General features: G+C 41.2%; 1 protein-coding gene and 1 pseudogene across 3 annotated transcripts in view; one reads left to right on the top strand and one right to left on the bottom strand.

Annotated features, from left to right (window-relative positions):
- Egflam (EGF like, fibronectin type III and laminin G domains) overlaps nucleotides 1-23,020 on the top strand; it is a 162,847-nt gene that overhangs the window by 42,845 nt on the left and 96,982 nt on the right. The gene's annotated exons all lie outside the window — the stretch shown is intronic.
- Nucleotides 1,991-3,018, bottom strand: LOC126499652 (peptidyl-prolyl cis-trans isomerase FKBP3-like; annotated as a pseudogene).

The raw sequence follows: 23,020 nt of genomic DNA, 5'->3' as shown, positions 1-23,020 counted from the left end.
TAGAGTTGGCTGCTGTGTGGAAAGGCCACATGCAGGAGAATCCAAAAGTTTACTGATAGCAGGAATAGGTCCTGCTGACATCCCAGCCAACAGCAGGCATGGCTCTCCACCCATGGGAGGGAGATCACCTTACAGGTGGGTCCTCCAGCCCCAGCTGGGCCATTCCTGCAGACGACAGGTAGGTATGGAGCATGATGCCTAATTATAGGCTGGTCCCAGTTAAAGAAGGATGATGGACAAATAAGTCATAAGGTTGTTTTCAGATTCTGGGGTTGTGCACTAGAGTGTAACAGATAACTAAATGGCTCTTTCTGCTTGCTTGTCCATTGGGTCTACCTACAGTCTACAGCCCCATGTAGCCAGGGATTCGCTTTGAGTTATAGTTTTAATGTAGCCCTGGAAAATACATGTCTTTTCATAGTTTGTTCTGTTGATTTTTGTAGGTACTTTTCTTAGCAGTGAAATTTGTGGTTTTTCCCAGTTGAGAAAAAAGATGTTTTAAACAACTTATACATTTGAAAGATTATGCACCCATGAGTGGATGAATTCAGCAGCAAAGGCATTGTTTTAGACAGGGTTCTAAATGCTGACCTGGAACTCAGCATTCTTACGTCTCAGACTCTTGAATGATGGCCTTACAGGCACGCACCACACACCTGCCTGGGGTTTTCTAATAGTCAGCAGTTACACTGACCTCTGATCTTGTTGTCCTGTAATATTTAGAGTGGGATGTGACCTCCTTGGACCATGACTGGAATCTTGATGCTTCTCTGGATTGCTGTGGTTTCTGGTTCTAAGTTGCTTTTAGCTTTTCGGGAGGCATGGCTATTCCATCCCTAGAGTTCTGTGTGGGAAAAAATAGTTTCCCAGAAAAAATGTCCTTGGAAAGCTATCCCTTAGGAATAAACAGATTTTTTTTTCATTCTGTACTGAAGCAGCCCCTTGCAAAACCTCTTCCTTTCACAGCTGCTAACTGGGAGATTTAGTCATTACCCCATAAAAATGTACAGCCACAAAGCTCTTATTAACATTTTTCCATGCTAGCCAGCCTACCTTTCCCGATTTCCCTGTCCTTCGCAGACCTGGAACACCCTGCGCATCAATAGGATAGCCCACATCTGGTGAGGTTTTTAAGGGATATCGTCTGCCCATGAGATTTTCTCTATCCTGAGGGCTGGGTTGTAGCATGAGCAACAAAGCTCAACACTGTGGTCTTGAGCACTGGTTTTGAAACTAGATATCTCTGGCTTCTTCTAGCCTGGACCCCTAAGCCAGTTTCTTAGACTCCCTTGGGTTTCCTTATCCAGTAACCAAGGTATTCAATGTTTGCATTGTGGGCTTGGTCCAAAGTGTAAAATTAAAGTTTTTTTAAGGACTCAGAACATAAACTGAAATTTTAGTAAATGAGTAGCTAGTGACTAGAAAGGTGTAGTTCAGTAGCATAGGCCTTGCCTAGTATATGAGACCCTGGATTCAACACTCAACACTCTTGAAATAATAAAGTAAAAGTAGCCATACAAAAGGTGATGGTGATGATGATGATGAGGAAGAGGAGGAGGATGATAATGATGGACTTCAAGGAAACAAGTACTCTTCAGAGGGTTCTTAAATGTTTCTTTCTATGAGGTCTCCCTATCCCAAGATGGACAGAAAAAGAAGGCGGGTCCTATTTTATGTGCTGCAGCTCCTGGCTTCTTTGACTTTTGTTTGTCATGACATTTTTATTGAGGCTCTTAGTTTATAACATGAGGTAAAAGAAGAACCAGTTCTCTTTAAAATTTAACACAACTATAGTGAAATATCTGAGACTTAAAGAGACTTCCAGGGGATGTTACAGCTCTCAAAAATTGAGATCCGGTAACGAGCTTTAACGCCTGGAATTTTCAGGTTGACTTTTTCCTTACAATAGTAATAAGCTCTACTTAGTCACATTAAGTTTCAAAGCCAAGTCTTTATTGTCGCTGATGTCTTTAGATTTGGAGCACTGGTCTCAGTCAATATCTACTAATTCCGCTGCAAAATTGAGTTTGGCATTTGGTGGAATTTTGACATTGACTGTCCTTTCTTTCAATCAGGCACATTGCGGTTCAATCTCCAGCCGATCCTTTCCCTCCATTACTTAGAGTCAGGAGTATCCCATCCTCTGATAACCTTGTCTACTCTGACCTTTAAACTTAAAGGCTTAGCGTTTTTCTTCTTCTTTGAACTTGTTTGAACACCAGTATCAAAACCAGTCCCCTCTGGGAATGTCCCTGTGTGCCAGCAGCGAGCAACATCTCCCTTTTTGGGAAAGTTGCTTTATCTCTGTTTTTAGACCCGATTTTGTTTATTTCGGTGGACCCTCATCAAGACTCTCTTCAGACTTGGTTTCTTTGGGTTTCTCGTCATTAAGCTCCACATTTTTCACTTGCTCAGAGGCTTCAAGTACAGTTCCAGTACCCTTGAAACGCTAACTTTCAAAGAGATGGTTATAGGCTAAAACCAAATGGTCCTTTTTAGCAGGCTTAGGTATATTTTTAATGTTTCCCAGTAATTTATGTTCTGCAAGAAACGAATCTGAACCATGATCCTGTAGAAACTAGATAATGTCCTTCTTGGGCAGCAGCAGCACATTGCAGAACAGCTGCCATCATTTCTGTGCCCTTCCCCTCCTTCTCTCCCTTCTTCTCCCCCCTCCCTCTCCCTCTCTCCTATTCCCTTCCCCTCCAACTCCCTCCCCTCCCCTCTTGCTGTTCTACAATACCTGTTTCCAAGTATACAATGCTGTTAACTCTCATCACCGCACTGGAGAGCTCTTGAACTTATCCTCCCCCCCCCCACCCCGCCAACCTCGTAACTAAAGTGCTGTAGCTTTTGGCTAACATCTTCCCTCTTTTTCCAGCCTCCATCCGGGGTCACCAGCACTCTGCTCTCCACTTCTACAAGGTCATCACGTTTAGATGGCACATGAGGGAGAGTGCACTGTCTCACTCGGTCTGCCTGATTTATTTCACTCTCCACAATGTCTTCCAGGTTCATCTCTGCTGTTTCCAATGGCAAGATACCCTTTGCCTTTGAAGGCTGAGTAGTAGCCTAGTGTGCGTGGGCTATATTATCTTTATTCGTTTATCCATTGATGGGCAGAATTTTCTAGAGTTTGGGGGTTCTTCTCTGTTTAGCCAGTAAAGGCAGTGGAAATGAAAATGGCAGAATTTATAAAACACTGAAAGTCTCTTACAGCCCTCTCACTAACAAGATCTTTATCAAAGCACAAACTTGGAGCAAAGTTGGCAATATTAGAATTTCTACAACTAAGGAAGGAACACACAAAAATCAGAGAAACAGAATGAAGAGGATATTGCCACCTATCATATAATTTTAAGTAAGGAACGGGGAACCAGGGCAATGAAATGTGTGGCGTTTATATACCAAGGCCGTTGTAACTAGTGGTTGGGGTTGGGGTTGTTGGGGCTGGGGTTGGGGTTGGGCTTCAGAGTCAGATGCCTGAGTTCACTGTAGCTCCGTTCCTGCTAGTCCTGTTGCCATGGTCACTAAAAATATCAAAGTCTCAGTTTTCTTCATGTGTAAGATGATAATAATGGTAACTTCATTAGGGCTGTCGTATGGAATAAATGCGATGATATCTATATAGTGTGCTTGTAAGTACTGCCTTTGGAATCTGTCTTGATTCACCAGCTGAGTGACTTCAGAAAAGTTACTCAACTGCTGTGTCTTGGGTCATCTGTGAAACAGTAATGTCAACACTGACTGAGAAGCTAGATATGTGGGCTCCTTCAGAATATTCTGGCACTCAGTATGTGTCGGATCGTACCCTCAGCTTTATTGATAAATAGTAATGGCATTATTGTGGGAAGTGTGTTGAAATATGAAGCAGCGGGGCTGCGTCCCCAACACCCCGGCCGCTTGGCTAGCTCATGCCTGAAATAACAACACACAAACTGTATTCATTTAAGAACTGCTTGGCCCCTGAACTCTAGCCCTTACAGGCTAATTCTCGCACCTGGACTAGCCCATTTCTAATGATGTGTGTAAGCACCCCAAGGTGCGCTTACCGGGAAGATTCTAGCCTACATCCATCTTCATCGCGTGTGCCTCAGAGAACAGAGCTATCGCGTCTACCCGGGAGAGCTGAGCATGGCGTCTGTGCTCCCGAGCTGTCGGCTCTCTCCCTGGAAGCAGAGCAGAGTCTGACCTCACTTCCTCTTCCGCCCAGAATTCTATTCTGTTTACTCCTCCCATCTATGTTCCAAGCCATGAGGCCAAGCAGCTGGTTTATTATAACTTAACCAATGATATCAACAGATTGATATATGACACTCCCACATCAAAAGTGCCCATTGAGAAGGACACCTTCAATACTCCATCACTAGCAGCTGTTAAGATGATTATCTAGCTCTCAAAAACAACACATGCTTTTAAAATGAAAATTAAAATATTTAAAATGTAACCACTTTGGGGAAACTCTCAATAAAATTTTTGTTGATTATTTTCTCAGAAAAATATTATTTCCCCAGAAAAAAATATTCAGATTTGCAAAATCATGCATTGTATGTATACTTTTACATTATATGCACAGTCCTGTGTTGTGTGTATGTATATGTATTGTATGTACACTTATGTGTTATATATACCACTCTATGCTGTTTGTAAAATTGTGTGTTGTGTGTATAGCTATGTGTTATATGTATAATGTCATACTGCTTGTAGTCATGTTTTGTATGTACACACACATGGGACATATGTACAGTTATGTGTTCTATGTATAATCATGTATCATGTGGCATTTGTACATTCATATGTTGTGTGTACAATCGTGTATTGTATATATACTCATGTGGCATAGATACAGTCATATTTTATAGGTATACTCATGAAGCATTTGTACAGCCATGTGTTGTTTACAGTCATGTGTTGTACACTTTATATACTCACGTGGAATGTGTACAGCATGTGCTCTATGTAGACTCATGTGCATTTTCATATGTTGTATGTACAGTCATGTGTTATGTGTGCATTTTGTAGCATATGTACAGTCACATGTTGTGTGTATAGTCATATGGCATGTGTACAGTCATGTATTGCGTGTCAGTCATGTGTTGTATGTACACTCATGTAGCATATATACAGTTATGGGTTGTGTGTACATTCAATTCAGAGACAGACTGTTTTGCTCATATACATCAGAAAATAATAATTTCTACTTTCTTATTACAAACTTTTGATAAGCATTGTTTAAGTGACAGACCATTATGCACATGTATGTGACCGGGATCCACTTCCACATTCTTGCCTGGGATTCTGGCTGTTTGAATTTTTGTTTATTATTACTATATTGAGATGAACATGTTTATACAATAAACTTTATTTTTCCACATAAGAGTATACTTAAGATCTGACACCATCTATCTACTTTTTAGGAGTAATACCAAACTATGCACGGTGGTGATTTCTTGTGCTCTCAGCCCTGGGAACCAAAGAGCTGGGGAGAGCAAGTATGAGGTCAGCCTAAGCTACACTGAGACCTTGTGACAGAAAACCAAATGCTGGGGATGTAGCCCAGGGATGAAGGCTTGACTCACCTGTACAAAACTCTGTCTCCCTACCACAAACACAAAATAACTATACCAAATTAAATCGAAGTATACAAAAATGCTCCTATAGAAATGATCAGTATTAGAAACTTGTTTCAGCCAGGCATGGTGGCTCATGCTTTAATCCCAGCCTTCAGGAGAGATAGGCACAAGGAGGATCTCTGTGAGTTCAAGGCTAGCCTGGTCTACATAACAATTTTTATGCCAGGCAGGGTTACGAAGTGAGATTTTGTACCGTAAAAGCAAAACAATACAAAACCCAACTAGTTTTATTTCATTTATATGTGTGTGCACACACACGTGGGTACATGTATGAGCATGTGCTAAGGCACACATGTACACATATGCATGTGGAAGTTGGAGGGCAACTTTGTGTAGTTCATTCTCTCCTTCCACCGTGTAGGTGCTGAGAATTGAACTCAGTCAACAGCCTGGTAGAAAGTGCCTTTACCTGTTAAACCAACTGACCAGAACCTTGTTTCAATTACAGGAACCAGTGGCCTCCAGGGATTCAGTAAAAATTGTACTTCATTAATTACTCATGTCTTCTTAATATTTTGTGTGTGTGTTTAAATTCTGCTGTTTCTGGTAATTTGTCTGTTTAAGTCCTTTGCCCATTCTCCCTCTGTGGACCTGAATGTATTTATACTGTGTTTTGCATGAGCTCTTTGCATATTAAAGAACATTAATCTTCTACTGGTTTGTAAATATTTGTCCATAGATAGTATTTTATCTTTGGTATACGTTTCACATAAGAAATGTTTTGGGAAACAGTTGTATGATCTGTTTATTTTGTGTATGATTTTGTCGAAGACTGAAAACCAAATGGAATACTGCTGGGGTGGCTGAGGGTGGCTGGGGAGAATGTCCCTGGCTTATGACTTTACAAATGTTTATTTCTCAAATTCTTTAATCCATCTGGAGTTAAAGTTATGTCAGCGCAGAGTATGAATTAAGACTGGAGATTGATTTTCTCTTCTAATTTGCTAACCAACTGTCCTAATGCCATCTGTGGCATAATTCTTCCACTCTCCATTGATCCAAGATGCCTTTCTTATCATAAATTAAGTTTTTATATGTTCTAGGGCTATCCGTCCTGTTCTATTGATCTTCCTGTCCATTCCTATGCCAGTTCTGTGGTGTTTTAATTATAGGTGAAGGATCTTTTAAGTCCACTATTTCAAGAATGCCCAGCAGAGCTAGCACATTGTATGAACATGATGCCTAGGGATTTCATTCTTCCTGCTCAGTGTGGAGCCTGAGAAGGCCACAGAATGATTGCTGTTTATTGGAAGCAGGTTCTTAGGAGCGTAGATGCGCCTTTGAAGGGTCACCTGCACAGAACCTAAGTGACTCCTAAACACAGGGTCATCTGTACAGGACCTAAGTGTCTTCCAAACATAGGGTCATCTGTTCAGGACCTAAGTGGCTTCCACTATTGTTTAATTCTCTGACTGATTTTCCCATGTTTTGAGGTCTTCAAACATTGATAGACTGTTATTGTTAATACTTAACTGTGCCAACCAAAGTCAGGTGAATCCCATGACTAGCGTTGTTCAGACTGAGGTGAGCTAATTAATAGTCACTTTTGTCACTATTTGAAAACATCTTGAATAGTAAGTAAGCTTCACCTTGCTCCAAATACTGGTCTGGGCTCCCTGGTGGGGAAAGAATGGGAAGAGAGCCAGAGCCAACCCTCAGTGGTTTGTAAAATGTCACGAATCCCTCTTGTTTTAAGCCATGGTGTTTGGGGCTCATTTGTTAGAGCAGCACCACTTAGCCTATCCTGACTGGTAACAGAAGTTGAGTCAACATACTTAGTTGGTATATCATGAATCATCAGATACTTAAATTAAATTAGATAATTAAGATAGATACTTGCCAGGACACCAGGGCACATGCAGGATGCTTTAACCTTGTAAATTACTCAAGCGTATCTCTTTAAAGTAGCAGGGCAGATCTCACATCTCATTGACTGCGTATTGATTTTCCAGCTCGGGAGTTATCATCACAGTGATTTCAATCTTAATGGCTCCTCTCTTCTCTGACACCCTGACATGATTTGCTTGTGTCAGAAAATAGATTCCCCCGTCTCATCATTTCAGTTACGCTGATTTCATTTTATTTTTTGTTGAAACCTTAATCCTGATGGACAACCCAATATTCTGCGATCTCTGCCAATCATAGATAACACCATTCATCTCACAGATGTACATTATTCTGTTCACATTGTCTTAAAAAAGTTATCATGCAAGATAGTCCCATTATACTTTCTTAGTTCATTGTTAGAACAACCTTGCCCTCGATGGGACAAAAATGACAAAGATAGCATGAAACCAGATGTCAGAAGTCAGTGCCCCCTTCAACCAAAGAGAAGATATGGTTAGTTTCTTAGTACAACCTGCCTCAATCCTACCCGCCACCCGTAGCTGGAGAATGGGCCCTGTCTTCCAGTGGGGAAGCTGTTGTTATCTCTGCCAGCCTCACTTTCCCTGTGTGTAAAATAAGGTTCTTGTGAAGACTGGTGGAGAAAACACATACAAATCCCTTAAGCACAGACTCTGGTCCTTCAAGTGTCTATTGACTTTTATTACTCGAATAGAATATAGGTTTTCCCGTTTTCTAGGTGAGTAACTACGTTCATCTTGAACTCTGACTTCAGGCAGAGAGCCACACTAAGTCTTCTCTAGGATTTCTACAATGTTGCCATTGCAGTAGTAGGTGTTTGTGTGGTTCACTGGCCTCTGTGTCTATCTAGTCTCCATCCCTTGTTAGACAACAAAAGACAAACAAGCAAACAGATCCCACAAAAGCCCAGTACCTCCCTCCCTGGTGCCGGATCTCTAGAAGGCCTCTGTTTGTATTAGTTATTTTTCTGTTGCCGCAATAAAATATCATATCCAAGACAACTTATAGCCCAAAGGGATTATCTTAGCTTGCAATTGCAGTGGGATAAGGCTCCATTCTGGCAGTGAGGAACGGCAGCAAATGGCAGACATGATGGCAAGAGCAGAAAGCCGAGGAGCCACATCTTCTGCTACAAACAGAAAGCAGAGAGAGAGAAAATTTGAAGTAGGACAAGGCTATAAATCCCCCAAATCCACCTCAAGTGATGTAATTCTTCCAGTAATGTTGCACCGCCTCCCCAGACAATGCCACCAACTAAAATCAAGTGTTCATACACATGAACCAATAGGAGGACATCTGTCAGCAAACCACCACGCTGTTCGTCTGTCTTCACGACTTGAGGACAGTGTCCTGCCTTCTCTGCTCCTTCCATTCCTCACACCCAAAGTAAGACAGTGCCTGCCTATGAGCTGTTAGAGAACTGTCAAGTGAACATATCTAAATCTCTGAAAACTGTAGTTGAAAGGCTTGTGTCTGTCTAAGTGCTAAGTGCTCAGCGCACCTTTACTGTTCTTCACGTCGATGCTTTTGTGACGTAGGCAGTTTTTATAAAAATGTAGCATCTCCTTTTGCATCCATATTGCAAGCTAGTTTTTATGACATTCTGTGACATTCTGGAACCCACGTTCTCTCCTCATGACTCCACCCATCCTGATTACCATTACTTCATTGGCATGAAGTCCAATTAAACTGCCCCCTACTTGTTACTCTCTTGGACGAAAAGTCTTGCATTTGAACCCCAAAAACTGTTTTATTTGGGGATAAAATACCAATGTGTTCTTTGGTCCATGGGCCAAGTGAATAAGTTATATATTTAATATGACTTCTGCTGGCAGCCACTGCCCATGCAGTAAATCTCTTCTTCGCAACAGCTGTGATGTCATTTTATCGCATGAACCTGGAAGTAATTGCAGATATCTGTTTTGGAGTGAGAGAGTCTGTGGTAAAATCTTGGCTTCATCTTTTATGATCTTGAACTTGTCAATGTGTGTTTTTTCGGATTTCCTCATTTGAAAAGCAGGTATACTGATGCCTGCATCTCAGGTCCATCTGGAGAGTTGAAAAGGGAAATGTGCATTATATTGTGTGCAGCCGCGCAGGTAGAGAGAGAGCAGCAGCCCAGCTGTGTGTCATATCCTGAAGCTCCCAGTTCCTGAACTGCTCGGAAGAAAGCGGGCTACAGTAGGCATGGAGGCCTCTTACCATGCAGCATCTCTGGTCCAGGAGTTTGTGTTTACTAGGAGGAAGAATCTATTTTCTACTTTCCCAAGTGCATCTTGTGGGCTTGAGTGCTCACTTCACAAAATGTCAAGACGACATCAGTGGAAGTGGTTGCCAGGAGATCATTCTAAACAATTTTATGGGCCAGACTTGTAAACTTACTGGGAATTTTTAAAGCCACCAGCTTTCGGGGTTAAAAAGAGGTGGGTGCTTTCCTTTCCACATCATAATCTTTATTCTCTAAAAGACAATGAGTCCTGAGCCCTTTGCAATTTTGTGATAAGCCATACTGTGTGGTTTACCGATGGTTGGGCTCTATGCTCTCGACGACCCTGGCTTTGCCAAGAAGGGGCCACAAGAGAAGGCTGGGGGTTGGTCAAGGTGGCTCATACCTTTAATCCTAGCACTCAACAGAGACTGGTGGATCTCAGTGAGCTTGAGGCCAGCCTGGTCTATAGAGTGAGTTCCAGGCTAGTCAAGACTACATAGTGAGACCTCTCTCTGTCTCTGTCTCTGTCTCTCTGTCTCTCTCTGTCTCTCTCTCTCACACACACACACACACAAAACACGAGTTGGGGAAAAAAGCAAGGGTGGGTAGATGTTTTTTAGGTTAGGTTCCCAGCATTCTTCCAGTGCTACATGTCTTACCAGGAGCCAGTACTGGATGTAAAAAACAGGGGAGGAGGATTATCCTCAATTTTAGATAGGAAAAAGAAGGAAAACTGCTTACGAAAGACTTGGTGTGGCCGTCTACTGTCGTGAGTGGCACTTGGAGAATGGATCAGTTTTGTGTTTTTGTAAATATTTTCTAAATTTTTGAAAATTTTACCCATGTATATAGTGTATCATCATCATGTTGAGCCCTCACCAGCTCCAGCTCCTCCCAGAATTACCCATCACATCTCACGTCTCCCTTCTTTAGCTTTTATAATTTTTGAGGCCACTGAGTCTAATTAGCGCTGTCCATGTGAGCATGCCTGTAGGACCATTCCCGGGGCCATGAGGAATGCACCAGCGGGCATCCACCTAAGGAAAAGTAGCCCCTCCCACCCCTGACCATCAATGGCTAGCAGCTGCCTAGCCAAGGGTGGTTCCTTCGGGAGTTCCATCTGTCCTCTGTGCTGGATGACTTTGTGGTTTTGTTTTTTTCAGCTTGAACATTCTGCTCCAGGTAGCCAGATAAGAAGGCTTCTGCCTGGGCAACCAGAGTCGCTTCCTGGGGCCGTGATGTCAAAAAGAATGATACTTTTCCCCTCTTTGCTCATTTTTCTTTTCAAGCCATTTCCCATTTACACAAGTGTGTATTTCAGGTAGATTTCAGACTTACACAGTAATGTTTCCATAGAGGCTTCATTCAGCATCTTCTGATGTAGATGTCTTACATTACCATGGTGATCAGTTATCAGCTCTAAGAAATTAGCATCGATGCAGTGCTATTATCCACAGTAAGTTATTATTCAAATGCTACCTATTTTCACAGTACCTTTTTTTTCTACCCCAGAATCCAATGAGGATCCCTCTCTGCCTTTTGATGTTACAATCTCTTTAATGCTGTCAGTGGCAGGTGCTCAGTTTGTTTTTGTCTTTAGGGACATTGATGCTTTTCAAATGGGTTATTCTTTTCATAGTGACACGTAATTTAGGTTTGTCAAATGTGGCATTCTCTTCTCATCTCATTTCATTGTATGCAATAGATGGCTAGCCTGGCTCAGCCCTGATGAGAGAATTAGCCTTACTGTACAGTGAATTCTTGACTCCCCCAGATTTATATGTTGACACTAAGTTCCCCAAATGACACCATGCCTGCCATGACTTAACCATGGACTCCGTAGTGTTTAGTTATGAGAAACATATTTCTGTTGTTTTTAAGTTGCCCGGCTTATGATATTTTGTTACGGCTGCCTTCATGGACTATGACAGCCTCTGTGTTGTAGAAGGAAGACTATGAGAAAACTTGTATATATGAAAAACTCTGATGTTGTATGAGGTTGCTTGTTTGTTTCCTGGCCGCCCGGCAGCTCAGACCTGAAATAACCACACAGAAACTATACTAATTAAATCACTGCTTGGCCTGTTAGCTCTAGTTTCTTATTGGCTACCTATTACATATTAATTTAACCCATTTCTATTAATCTGTGTATCGCCTCATGGCTGTGGCTTACCATCAAGGTTCCATCTGGTGTCTGTCTCCAGCAGGGCTACATGGCTTCTCTCTGACTCTGCCTTCTTTCTCCCAGCATTCAGTTTAGTTTTCCCTGTCTACCTCTACTCTGCCCTATCAGGCCAAGCCAGTTTCTTTATTCATTAACCAATAAAAGCAACACATAGATAGAAGGACCTCCCACATCATTTCCCCCTTTTCTGTTTAAATACAAAGAAAAGTTTTGACTTTAACACAGAAAAATTACATATAACAAAACAGGTATCAAGTAAAAATTATAGTTACAATATTTATATCTACTTTATCTTTTATCATAACTAAGGAAAACCATAATTGTATCTATTCTAACTCCATCAAAGACTCCAGAAGGTTATAATATTACCTAAGTTAACAGGAAGTACATTCCAAAACTCTAGAATTGACAGAGACATCTCACTGCCTGGATAGTCACCCAAAATTTTTCTGTACCATTGGGGCATCCATCTTCAGCCTACAGGGCCATAGTATTAGCAGGAAATGTCAAAGACAATTTTGCCTACATAGGTAGTTTGTCAGTCACATTTTTCTGTGTCCTGCAGAATGTCTAGCAGACTCATGAAGCAGGAACTCCGAAGGACAGTCTCACATTAAGGCAAGTTCATCAGTCATTTCTTTGTGGTCCCTACATGTCCAGTTTTTACAGAATATTATCAAGCAGTCCAGGCAAGAGCAGTTTCTTAGCCAAATGGCTAATCAACATCATAAGGAGCCTTTTCGATACCCATCTTCCTCTTGAAGTAATTGGTGCTACCAGGAGCAGATGTGTCTCATTGTCATGAAAAGTTCTACATTTTAAAACACTTTAAATGCCATATTCTAAAGGTATTTTAAATATTTAAAGAATCCCTATCTAACAAAAATATATCTCTATACATCTAAAAAAAAACCCTAACCATGACTATAAACTTTACTACTACAGATGATTATCTATTAGCATATATTTATTAATTATACATTACATTTTTAAATGAGCTGCACAAACACAATACCTAATCAAGAGCAGAAATATGCATATATCAAAATTGACCTTAAATTTGTATCAATAGACCAAGATCCATACCAATGCAAAGTATTCATATCTATATCATACTCAGCTTTAAAAGTAAACAAACATTTATTTACAATATTTGGAAATATGGGCATAGTTCTCTCCAAATTGTTTCCTGCTGTTTATTGGGAAAAGTATTTTTAAGGGTGTTCACAGTGACCTTTCTGGAGTCTTGGTCCATCAAACCACATTAGTCTGGAAGCAATCCACAGATTCTCAACCTCTGTGGAAACAAAAAAAAAAATCTTTTTTCCAAAGCAACATATCCATAGACCCAAATTTTAAGGAAAAGACACCTTTAAAGTATATATGTTAGTTACTTAGCTCTTTCACAGTCAAAAAGTTCAAAGAAAACAATAATACAGTCTCTCTGTGTATATTCTATCTTTACATGGCTTATTTTCTTTATTCCTTTTAATCTATAACTGACTGTACTCTGTCTCTTTAAAGACTTTTTTTATAAGCCATTTACTTCCTTTTATAAATGTGTACATTCTTTTTCTTCTCTCTCTCAAGCCTACATACATTTGTTCAACACTGTGACTCATTTAGAGGTCTTTTTCATCTGAATTTGTCTTTATTGCATTATCTGTAATCCTTTTCTGACCAGGAGCACTTCTTAAAAAGCTAAGTGACATTACTATGACTAAGGATGTTTCACCTTTTGTCTCTGCCCAGCCCCGCATGTTGGAGGAAGTCCGTTCAATGCCTCTGAGAGCCATTCTCTCTGCCCCAGAACCGGGGTTGGGTTACGGCAGGTCTGTGTTGCCATTAAGCAAGTTATAACACTCTGCTCACAAACCCCATTTAATGCTCCATAGCTGGACCTCCAGAAAGAGTCAGAAAGCCACTGTTTCAAAACCTCATGGCTTTTTTTTTTCTGCTACCACTAAATCAGGAATGCTTCTCTTAAAGGAGTCTACTTTGTGCTAGAACCCAGTAGGAAGCACACAGGATTAAAGAAGGCTAGAGGGAGTCCCAAATGTCCCTGGCCTCATGAAGCTTACAACAGAGAGTCCATCTGGAATAGAAGAGAGAAGGGGACTTGATGGTGTGCCCTGGTGTTCTGGCTATATGGTAAATGGGAGGAAATATAAAAGGCGTAAGTGAGGGCTCTAGCCTGCAATACTGGACATTTGGTGCATTTGTGAGCCACTGAGGAAAATAATCTCCAAGATTTAAGTAAGTTTGTAATTTTGTGTTGGGACACAGTCACAATTACCCTTGGGTGAGTTTGGTCCACTGGCCATAGGTTGAAATTAACAGCCAGCAAAGCTTCTATGCTGCCATCTTGTCCAAATGTCATTGGCAGGGTTCATGGTCTGTACTTCTCTGCCCTCCCCAGTTGGTACATGAATTTAGAGTTGTAGGGAAGAATGGGCATGCTGGTTATAAGCAGTTATGTGTCTCTGTGTAATGTGTGTGTAATTTGGTATATGTGTGTGCTTGTGGGCATGTGTGTGTGTGCACCTGTGTGTGTGTGCATGCATGTGTGCGGTGATAGGTATGCATGGTAGAGATGTCCAACCTTCTTGTTTGCTTTCTTAGACAACGTGAGAAGCTAGCTCGAGCCCCACTCCCATTTCTGTTTGGAGGGCATGCACGTGCACACGTACCCATGGATGCTTCGGTCCATATCCTAACCTGTCAACCCACACTCCAGAACGATGACCTGAATCCTGGTGTTAGACTTTGTAATGGTGGACTTCAAGGGGAAGCCTGGATTTAGCAGGAATGGACTGCCTCACAAACAGGCCCGTAGGGTTCTGCAAGACAAGACCTCTTGCCCAAATCCTGGCATGAGTAGAGCAACCATGGTTCTATATGTTAAAGCCATATGCTTCTGCTTCCTTGCAGGCATTAGCTTGGAAACACCTTCTGTGGGGGGATTTCACCACATCCTTACGATGCTACTGTAGTAAGGGGGTGACAACAGTAGAGCATGCCTCAAAAGACACAAATGCAGGTTTTGTTTTCTTTTTTAGAATTTGCTATTTTTAGTTAGCCAGGCACTTTTCACTGCATCTGTGGCTGTTAACATGGTTCGCATCATGAAAATCAAATAACTGGAGAGCTGGCCATGCGTTTCTGTCACAGACTATATTTTGGTTTGCATTTTGAAATGTTTTTATGAATTGTATTGCAAAACTAATTCAATCAGAGATGAATTTTGTTTAGTAAGTTAAAGTACTTTACAAAATAAAATTACCAAAAGAAATTGATCTAATTATTTGGAAGTTTCCAATGCAAAAAGAAAGAAAGAAAGAAAGAAAGAAAGAAAGAAAGAAAGAAAGAAAGAAAGAAAGAAAGAAAGAAATCCTAATACAGTGTGTGTGTGTGTGTGTGTGTGTGTGTGTGTGTGTGTTTACCTTCCAGAGAAGGAGTCTCAGACATGCAGCTCCTCCCGGCAAAGAAGAGGCTTTTATTTCGTTATCTCTTTGGAGATGCAGCTCTCAGCTTACAAGAGCACAGCTTTAGGGCTGTGTTCATGGCACACTTGATTAGTGGATGGTGCTCGTTTATACCAGTTCCTCAGCACTACTTTTCTATACGCGACAATTTCATCATCCATAACCATCGTTGTTGAAATGAAAATATTTTTTGTTTAACTGCTTGGATCTTGTTTGTCCCACATGTGAGTGGCTCGTCGTGGGAGGGCTTTTAATGTGGCAGGGGTACTGGTGTTATGTCCTCACCATAACAGACAAGCTCTCAGCCTAATTGAGATGAAACTCTTGCTGCTTCTAGGAGAGCTCTCGGAGAGCCAACCCTGGATTTTGTATGCCTTACATAAAGTCTGTCTTCTGCTTTGATGACACAGAGAGTGCAGAGATGGGAACAGGGTCTCAGTTGTAGCCAGAGGAGCTCTAGAGAAAGGATACTGTGACCTGCTGTTGCTGTGAAGACCCTACTCTAGACACCTTCTTGCCTCTGAAGCTATACAGGCCCGTGTCTTCCCTTTGCCTGGAGCTTTCTCTGGGCCTTCCAGATCCTATGCTCTCCTGACTGGAGTTTATCTCTATCTCAGGACTGACACCATGGGCTGCCTCACCCCTGCCTGTAGCCTGCCCTTCCATACCCCAGGAGTCACCAAATCTCCCTGTCAGCAATGCTCTTGTGCAGCAAATACAGCTTCAAGGAACACCAGCTGAAGTCTACCCTGCCCTCTGGAACACGTCAGACAAACTCAGAGAGAGGTCATGCTCAGTGCTCAGACATGGCTTGGGATGTCTCTAATTTTTCTAGCAGCTGTGTGTATGTCCTGTATACAAGCCCCAGGATTCTATCCTCTGTCCCAAACCACATGTAGTCAAGTCAACTGCTTCTTGAACTAAAAGAAGGGGGAAAAGGCTGTCATCACTTAACCTATTCCATGGGAATGAAAATCCTTACGATGGGGATAGCAAAGAGGTGGCTGGCCAAAATTGCTAGCCCCGAATACTTAGCAGTGCTGCTCCAATCACAGGGTTGAAGGGAGCTTGTATAAAAAGAGGTTGATGGGGATAATGCAACTGTGTTCTGGAAGTCATGGCAAGGGGTGATGGGAAGTCCCAGGGGCATAGGTGGTACTCTAGCTGAAAAGAAACATGACAAAGCCAGGCACCCCACTTGACATCTGGTCCTATTTTACTGGGGCACAGAGGACTGTTTCTGGGGTACAAGGGGCAGGGCTAGAGGAGGCCAATAGAAAGCCACAGAATATACATAGAAGGGATGGGTGGAGAGGAGTGGGAGCTGAAAAGGGGGCAAAAGAATCATAAATCGCATGGAATCACACAGAGTGAGGCAGGAGAGGTGGGGTGGGAAGAATACTCAGACTTTATTTCTCACGGTACCTCTTTCTGTCTCTTTGGTAAGATCTTACATCCCTAGACCATACAACTCCCTTTCTTCACCCAAAAAAGTAGGAATAATGCCCGCCTCAACCCAGGAAAGGTGCGAGATGAATTAACTTCCGGCAGACACGGTGGGTTGTGCAGAAGTCTGCGCTACAAATCTCTTTGATGCTCGAGCAAATGCTTGCAGGCTGAGGGGAAGAACACTAGCCAGAAGGGTAAAGGGAGCTGAATATAGCAACAAAGAGACTTTGGAAACCATGCACTTGGGCAAGTGGCATTAGATCTAGAAAACATGATTTCTGGCCAGCCATGAGGGGGCAAATAGGTGTTGACTATGTTTTCAGTACTTTAAATTTTCCCAAAGATTTTAAATCTCCTTTTCTCATTCATGTCTCTCCCTTTCTTTCAGCCTCTCGCCGTTTAAATGAATGTTTGCATGGCATGGTACTGGGTCTTTGCCTGAGCAGCTGTATCTGTCCCTTTACTGATGGACAATTTAGCTGTTTCCAATAAAAAGTAGATTAAAGAAATAATCAACAATTGTGTGAAACACAGACTTGCACGAGAAGAGCAGAATAGTCACTGTCTCTGGGAGGGAGAATGGATGGGGGCAGCAATGAAACATGGAGTTTTACCTGCATTTGTTTAGCCTTTATTTTTAAAGAAATCTGAAAAATAAAATTGTAATAAGTAGTAATAATTTCAGTGTTCTATAGATGCTAGTTGTTTGGTGAAAGAGAAAAATATCTCCATTTTTATTCATGTATTTTTATTTTATATGTGGGCCGTGTGTGTGTATCTTTGTACCACATGTATGAAGGTGCCCACAGAGGCCAGAAGAAGCCATAAGATCTCCTGCAACTGGAGTTATGGGATGTTGTGAGATGCCCCATGTGGATGTTGGGAACCAAACCTTGGTCTTCTGCAAGGACAAGTGCTCTTAACTACAGAAAAAATACAGAGAAAATACAGTACAGTCAGATGTATGGAGCATTGACCCACCAATTCCTAGTTCATAACTTTCATGGGGATGTGAAACCACCGCCCTGTGCGTGAGACCTGCTGCTCTACCCCTGAACCCAGTGACACCTAACCAAGTTATCCTCCGTGCCTTCACCTCTTGTCACCTTCTGTGAACCCCGATGTTGACAACCCTCCCTTGGGATTAGTAGTCCAAGGAGACAGGCACATTTGTGAGGCCTCACTCCTAACCAGAACTTCCTTAGAGAATGTAGAACAGAGTAGGAAAGATCATGCAAACTTCTGTCTACTTACAGCCAACCACTGGATAACAAGAAGCAAGGACAGCAGGTATCTGTGTTCTTTGCAGCCAGCCACTCCCTGATAGAGGATCAGTCACAGTCAGTAGGCAATTCCCTGTGACATTTTTATGCCCCTGGCAGCCTCCTTCCTGGTTATCTTGAGCTGGCTGTGATGGTTGACACGAGGCGTGAGAACTTAAGATGATGTAGGTCTACTTTCTTTTGTTGTTGAAAGCTAATCTGCATTATTAACTGCAAACTATATGTAGCCTTGCCGTTAAGTCAAAGCAGGTAGACTGCAGGCATACAGCAGCTCTATGTGCTCTAACTGGCCAGTGCAAACTTACCTCAGAGTTTTCCTCTGTAACCCAGCGTCTCGGCTTGACTCCTAACCCCACAGTTCTGACCTTTGAATGCAAAAATGAATTTCCTATGAAATGAATTTCTCTACAATGTGAGAAACCAATATGACGACATTGTGTAAAGCTTGTCAAACAGAAGAAAATAGGGAAATAAATAGTTTTTAATCTCATCTGCTTAAATGTCACAATCAATCTTTTTCTCTTGCAGTCAAATTATTTTTCAAACAAATTCATCATAAGTACTATGGTCATCTGGGCACATTTCTTAAGTTTTACACTATATTATTTTAAAACACAGTGTAAAAATATAGAGTCTAAAATTTACACTATATATTACAGGCATGAACAAGGCCGAACCCCTGCCTTGTTCTCTCCATATGCTTTCAGATGAACATAAATTCAGGTTTATAGAGGCGTTCCCAAGGTAGTAGAGAGAATCCCTTCATAGCTTGACCCTGTTTCCCCTCAAGCTAACTCCTCCATAGCTGTGGTACACTTTTGTCAAATTTCATTTAGCAAAAGCATAATTCCATCAAGGAAGCCACAGACTTTATCTGGATTTACGAGTTTCTCACTAACGTCTTTTTTCTGTTTGAAAAGCCAGTCCAAGATGGCACATGTGTTTGATGCAATCCCATGCGCGTGTTTGTCCACAGTCCATCTGGACGATGTCATCTAGTTGTGTCCTGTTTCTGCCATGTAGATCCTTACTTATGGGGTCTCTGTACCCTGAGAGGTGCTGTGTAAAGTATTTTGCTGGGGAGGCCTTCTCTTGTTTTAAGACTTTCTCCCTCAGACGGGCTCAAAAGGAGCCAAAAGACAGGACAGAGTCATGGCTGTGGGACCACTGGTGTTGCCAAACGGTCTCCCATCATGCCCGCGTGCTCATTTGCACTGCCATACCTGATTACTGGGAGGAAGCACATACTCACGCTGTCACTTAAACACCTCAGCTCATTTTAATAGACAGAGCCAACATTTCAGTTCTTAAAAATCGTTTCTTTCATAACTCACAAATTTGAATATTTCCCTGTGAGTGTTTACTGGCTATACTTCTTGTTTGAGTTTTCTCTTCATATCTTATTTATTAAGGTTTCAGTATGTTTTTTCATCAATATTTATGAGTTTTCATAATAAAGATATCCCATGGCCTGCCATTTAGCAGCAATTACTTACCCCTCAATCTCCTGGTCTGAACTTTCCTTTTGTAATGTTTGAAATGCATCGTGAAAGTTTCATGATTGAGAATCAGCTAGTTTTCTTTTGATTTTTTTTTCTAGCTTCTTTGAAGCTTAGAAATTTCCTCTACCAAAAATTAAATAGGATTTGGAAATCCAAGTACGTTCTATAGTTTGATTTCCCAGGTGTCACAAGCTCTTCAGGAATATTTTCGGTATTTGGTCTGGGTGTCTGACCTGGTTGCCTTTCACGCACATTCCTACCTCGTAGGCAGCACGAAAAGGTCATTTTGGGAGACGTACATTGTGTTTTCTCTGTGGCCCTAGGCAGGTTCCCCGTAGCCAGTCTGATCCCTTCCTCCCCTCACTCCCAGGCGTGCTCAGCTGTTGATCCCAGACTGGAGGGTATGTGCTGGAAACATTCTTCCTGTGACTGTAGGAGAAAGTAAATGTTGCTTTTTCTGTCTAGGACACCTTCCTTCACTCCCATTTTGTCTGCCTAATTCTTACAAACCAGACAGAACCTGGCATGTGTTTGCTGTGTGCAACAAAATTCCTACATGTTCCCCAACAGTAAGGGTCCCTAAACCCAACTGCAGTGTTTTGTTAACTTGTTTGTGGGCTCACATCATTTTATGCTTCCTGTGACCTCACTGGCTACCAGTCCCTTGTACGTTTAGGAGGCTCAATTTTGATAGAGCTGTAGAAAGAACAGAGAAATGAGTGAAAAGGACAATGAAATATGAGTCATACCAATGCCCAGCAATATTTGATGTAAATTCTATCCAGAATATATGACAGTGAAAAGGACATATTGCTGGAATTTATGTTTCTATGATACCAAGATGGGTGCTGTAGGTTGACATTTTCCCTATTCGTTTCACTTTCTGTATAGGAGCTGTTACTGTAACACAAAGGCTTGGAAACAAACAAATGACATCCCACACACACACACACACACACACACACCTCCTCTCAAGTCGCCATTCTGGGTATAAACTAAGTTCTACCAATCAAAGATGCTCTCGGAAAGCATAGAGAACAAGAAAGGGCCAGAGGCCATTTTCCTACTGCTGTTTTTGCAGCCAGGCCAGGTCACTAGAATATGTGAACTGGTCATTCAAGTGTCCTTTACTCTCTTGGATGGAGAAGCAGCTACGGTACCAGTACTGGCAGTGGGAGAGTAAAGGCTTCTTGGTTCTGATTCTCTGCTGCAGAGTAGAATTCTGACCTCATTCCTTTCCCCTCTCTTTCTTTCTACTATCTGTCTGTCTGAATCTCTGTCTATCTATCTATCTATCTATCTATCTATCTATCTATCTATCTATCTATCTACATATTACCTATGTAAATAGGAAGTACATTATAAACAACTTCCAAAACTCTAGAAATGACAGAGATATCTGACTGCCTGGACAGTCACCCAAAGATTTTCTGCAACATTGGGGCATATACCTTCAGCCTACATTCCTAGAGTATCTGGCAGATTATTCAGTGAAGCAGAAAATCTGATAAACTGTCCCATTTATTTTGGCAAAACTTATTAAAGCCTTTCTTCTACGGAACTTCTGGAAGACTCGGCCATGAAGCAGGAATCCTGGAGGACGTTATTCTTAAAAATTTTAGGGTGTTTTCTAATTTAGGAACTGAACCATTACAGACATACACGAAATATGATGACTGACTTTCTTTTCCTAATCTAAGCAAGCTTGCTGCCTCAGTCAGTTTTAACTTTTCTCAGTGCATAGCAAGAAGTCCTATTCCTATGAATACAGATGTAACTATCCTGTTGGTTGTCTTAATATTTCCTGAAGGAACTGTTAAACCATTTCCGCTATCATTGTCCTTATTTCCGGCCACCTTTTAGGTTGTTAAGCATAGATCTTTTAACGCAGCCGTGAATCTGGCCTGTAGTGGCAATTTTACAGTCAGACCCAATAATAAAATTATAGTAAGAAAATATAGTTGATTTAATGGCTAAGATCTTATCAAAACTTCTTATAAAACAATGAGAAAAAAATAACTCAATTAAAAAATGAAATACACAAAGAAAAATCTCCAAAAAGTATAAAATATTTAACTTAAAAATTAATTTTACAAAGGTTTGTTTTGTTTTGTTGTTGTTGTTATTTTACGAGACAGGGCCTCACTATGGAATTCCAGCTGGCCTGGAACTCATTCCGTTGACTCGTCTGTCTTTGAACTCACAGACTAGCCGGCTTCTCTCTCCCTAGTGCTGGGATGAAGGTCGTGGGCCATCGTGCCCAATCCATCACTTGGGTTTTAGAACCTGGGCTGCCACTTTGTGATCTTGCATTTCCCTTGGATATCCAAGGCTCTGGGATTGATCACAGAACTGCCAAAGAGGTGAAGGAAGCCTCAGGTTTTCCATAGAAGTGTAATATTTACAGCAATATGGAGAGGATAAGCTCCTGAATGTAGGTATCGCTGCCTCCAGGCCTCCTAGTTCCTGCTAAGTGAAACAAGGTTCCATCAATTAGCTTGTCTGAAAACCTTGAGTTCTGTTATTGGAAACATCCGTAAAGCAATTAACTACTTAAGAAAGAATGAGAATAACAAGGTGACAGATGTCTAAAGACATTTTAAAAACCTGTATGTAATATTGAATTAACAGTATTATACATGAGATTAACTGAGCAGTTTCCTCAGTTTTTCAAAGCTACTAATATAACTCAAGTAAAAAAAAAAGTCTTAGTTAAGGGGGGAGATAAGAACATTGGTGAACAGCCCTAGAAGTAAGAAATTGGCCCGTTTAAATGGACACATTAGATCTCTGTAAGTTGCAAATATCTAACTGATAAAGCTACAGAATTCTAAGCAGTAATTAAAAGAAAAATAACATCTGGACACACTCGAAAAATAAAATTAAAAAAAAAAATTAAGACGGGGTCTCGCTCTGTAGCCTTGACTGGTCTGGAACTAGCTCTGTAGACCAGGCTGGTCTCGAACTCACAGAGATCCACCTGCCTCTCCTTTCTGAGTGCTGGCATTAAAGGTGTGCCCCACCATAGTCAGCAAGGAGAGTCAGACTTTAGAACATTCGTTCACTTGAGGGATGTTGGCTGAGCTCTGTTTATTTCCTACTCTGTGTGCTGAATAGGAAAGAACTGGTTTCTGCCCTCATGGAATGTTATTTAAAATGCTCAATTATGGGAAATAAAGTGCCTAATGGTAATGGAATGAAAAATACTGCTTATTATAAAACAAGTATAGTATGGGAGCATTTACAGTCATTAAAAATAATGATTTTAATGATAGTAAATTAAGTAAATGTAATATAAAATTATGAATGTATAAATACATAATCACTAAATTATAAACAAAATGATACATAACTAAAATTATATGTATCATGCACATATAGAATAATTTTTTCAATTGCATATGACCA

Source organism: Alexandromys fortis, unplaced genomic scaffold (assembly GCF_014885135.2).
Source record: "Alexandromys fortis isolate MF-2015 unplaced genomic scaffold, M_Fortis_MF-2015_v1.1 scaffold_37, whole genome shotgun sequence".
In the NCBI taxonomy this organism is placed as follows: Eukaryota; Metazoa; Chordata; class Mammalia; order Rodentia; family Cricetidae; genus Alexandromys; species Alexandromys fortis.
This window is presented reverse-complemented; position numbering and strand designations above follow the sequence as displayed.